Genomic DNA, 3,602 nt, shown 5'->3' with positions numbered 1-3,602 from the left:
TGAAGGAGGCAAGTCCAGAGAAAAGAGAGGGTAGAGACATGGAGAGAAGGGGTGGGGATGCTTGCCCCCCTGGAAAGTGGAGAGAAAAGAGGGTAGAGACACAGAGAGAAGGGGTGGGGTGTTCTTGTTCCCCAGGAAAGTGGAAAATGGGTAGAGACACAGAGAGAAGGGGTGGTGGGGTGCTTGCCCCCCAGAAAAGCAGTGCTTGCCACTAAGGGTGAAGGACCAAGCTAGGCATTCCCGCGTGGTCAGACACCTCTGAAATGTGGGTGAATAATCAAGCAGACATCCCCTCATGATTAAACACGAAGGGAAGACTGTCTTCTTGAGTCCATGACTGGCGCTGGAGTTTTGGGTTCATGGATTAAACTCGTCTCCTGTCTCTACCAGAAAAGGAAAGGAACTGAAATTAAGAGAAGGGAGAGATTGAAGTGTGGTGCCAAGATTGAAAAGAGAAAGCGGTTGAGGGATAGTGAGAGAGGTTGGAGAAGAGAGTGAAAACAGGTTGCTTACCCGATTTAAAATTGGTAAGATGTTCCTTGAGCTGGTTGGTCTGAGGACCTGAGGTCGTAGGTGGATCTTTATCATGGAGCAAAGAGCAGGAGGACAGGGGATTGATCTCCCAAGGGAGGTCCCCCGACCTGAGTCACGGCACCAAATTTCACTCGCATCCATGTGAAGAGACCATCAAACAGGCTCTGTGTGAGCAACAAGGCTGTTTATTTCACCTGGGTGCAGGCGGGCTGAATCCAAAAAGAGAGTCAGCCAAGGGAGATAGGTAGGGATGGGGCCATTTTATAAGATTTGGGTAGGTAAAGGATAATTACAGTCAAAGGGAGTTGTTCTCTGGTGGGCAGGTGTGGGGGTCACAAGGTGCTCAGTGGGGGAGGTTTTGAGCCAGGATGAGCCAGGAGAAGGAATTTCACAAGGTAATGTCATCAGTTAAGGTAGGAACAAGCCATTTTCACTTCTTCTGTTATTCTTCAATTACTTTAGGCCATCTGGATATATACGTGCAGGTTATAGGGGATATGATGGCTTAGCTTGGGCTCAGAGGCCTGACAATAATCCCTTCTCAGTTGTCCCCCAAAGTCTTAACTTGTTTCAGCCCCAACACAAAAGTTCTCAAGTCCAAATTCCAAAGCCTCATCTCAGACTCAAGTCGAGTTCCTTCCATCTATGAACCTGTAGAATCAAAATCAAGTTATTTACTCCCAAGATATAATGGTGGTACTGGCATTGGGTAAACGTCCCCATTCCAAAAGAGAGAGAGAATTCAGTCAAAAGAAAGGGCTAATAGGCCCGACACAGGTCTTAAACCCAACAGGATATTCATTGAATCTTAAAGCTCCAAAATAATCTCATTTGACTCGACGTCCTGCATCCAGGGCACACTGGTGTGAGGAGTGGACTTCCAAAGCCTGGTTTCTGCCTGGACATCCATTCTTTCTCATACAACCTTTGAAATTTTAGGTGGAAGTTGCCGAGGCTCCTTTACTCTTGCATTCTTTGTGCCCACAGGCTTAACACCACATGGAAGCTGCTGATTTACAGCTTGTGCCCTCTGAAGCAGTGTCCTGGACCCCTTTGAGTCAAGGCTGGAGCCAGAGCAGCCAGGATATGAAGAGCAGTTTCCTGAGGCTGAGTAGGATAGCAGAACCCAGGACTTGGTCCCCGAAACCATTATTTCCTGGTAGACCTCTGGGCTGTCCCAAAGACTTCTGAAATGCCTCCTAGTCTTTTTTTTTTTTTTTTTTTTTTTTTTTTTTTTAAACTCATTGTCTTGGATATTAGCACTTGGCTCCTTTTTAGTAATGCTAATCTCTCTAGCAAGTGATTGCTCTAAAGCCTGCTTGGATTCTTTCTTTACCGCAGGGCTAATATGCACATTTTCTGAACTTATGCTCTGCTTTCCTTTTAAATATAAGCACTAACTTCAAGTCATTCATTTGCTCCTATATCTGATAACATGTTGTTATAAGCAACCAGGCTACATCTTGAATGCTTTCCTGCTTAGAAATTTCTTGTACCAGGGGCAACAGCTGCAGCGGCACCCCAGCCCCGTAGGATCCCTGGCGCCAGGCCACCCAGCTGTCAGCAGCATGCAGGGTAAATGCAAAGCACTGAAGTTGAATTTTGCAAATCCACCTTTCATATCTACAGCAAAGTTTACTCTGAATCCCAATCCTACAGGAATTCAAAACCCACACGTAGAGAGACCGAGATCACACAGCTTTGAGTTATCAGGAAAACTGAAGGTCTCTGCTGAACAACATTGGGATTTCACTGCAGAGGACTTGAAAAACCTTGGAGAAATTGGATGAGGAGCTTATGGTTCTGTCAACAAAATGGTCCACAAACCAAGTGGACAAATAATGGCAGTTAAAAAATCTGGTCAACAGTAGATGAAAAAGAACAAAAACAACTTCTTATGGATTTGGATGAAGTAATTCGGAGTAGTGATTGCCCTTATATTGTTCAGTTTTATGGTGCACTCTTCAGAGAGGGTGACTGTTTGATCTGTATGGAACTCATGTCTACCTCATTTGATAAGTTTTACAAATATGTATATAGTGTATTAGACGATGTTATTACAGAAGAAATTTTAGGCAAAATTACTTTAGCAACTGTGAAAGCACTAAACCACTTAAAAGAGAACTTGAAAATTATTCACAGGGATATCAAACCTTCCAATATTCTTCTGGACAGAAGTGAAAATATTAGACTCTGTGACCAGCATCAGTGGACAGGTTGTGGACTCTATTGCCAAGACAAAAGATGCTAGCTGTAGGCCATACATGGCACCTGAAAGACTAGACCCAAGTGCATCGTGACAAACATATGATGTCCGCTGTGATGTCTGGAGTTTGGAGATCACATTGTATGAGTTGGCCACGGGCCGATTTCCTTATCCAAAGTGGAATAGTGTATTTGATCAACTAACACAAGTCATGAAAGGAGATCCTCCGCAGCTGAGTAATTCTAAGGAAAGGGAATTCTCCCCAGTTTTATCAAGTTTGTCAACTTGTGCCTTACGAAGGATGAATCCAAAAGGTCAAAGTATAAAGAGCTTCTGAAACATCTTTTTATTTTGATGTATGAAGAACGTACTGTTGAGGTCGCGTGCTATGTTTGTTAAATCCTGGATCAAATGTCAGCTACTCCCAGCTTTCCCTTGTATGTTGATTGATATCGCTGCTACATTAGACTCTAGAAAAAAGGGCTGAGAGGAAGCAAAAGGTAAAGAATTTTCATCCCATATCACAGTGTTTTTATTGCTCGCCCAGACACCATGTGCAATAACATTGGTGTTCATTTCCATCATGTCTGTATATTCCTGTCACCTAGAACGTGCAGCCTTGTAATGCCTGACTGATCACACAGTGTTAGTGCTGGTCAGAGAGACCTCATCCTGCTCTTTTGTGATGAACATATTCATGAAATGTAGAAGTCAGTACCGTCAAGTTGTTGACTGTGATTAGATCACATCTTAAATTCATTTCTAGACTCCAAACCTGGAGATGCAGCTACTGGAATGGTGTTTTATCAGACTTCGAAATCCTGGAAAGACACAGTGATGGATGTACTATATCTGAACATAG

General features: G+C 43.6%; 1 pseudogene; it reads left to right on the top strand.

Moving 5' to 3' along the window:
- The first annotated feature begins 784 nt into the window (after positions 1-784).
- Positions 785-3,190, top strand: LOC126945818 (dual specificity mitogen-activated protein kinase kinase 4-like; annotated as a pseudogene).
- The last annotated feature ends 412 nt before the right edge of the window (positions 3,191-3,602 follow it).

This window comes from Macaca thibetana, chromosome X (genome assembly GCF_024542745.1).
Source record: "Macaca thibetana thibetana isolate TM-01 chromosome X, ASM2454274v1, whole genome shotgun sequence".
Taxonomy (NCBI): Eukaryota; Metazoa; Chordata; class Mammalia; order Primates; family Cercopithecidae; genus Macaca; species Macaca thibetana.
Note: the sequence above shows the minus strand (reverse complement) of the source record. Positions and strands in the feature narration are given on the sequence as shown.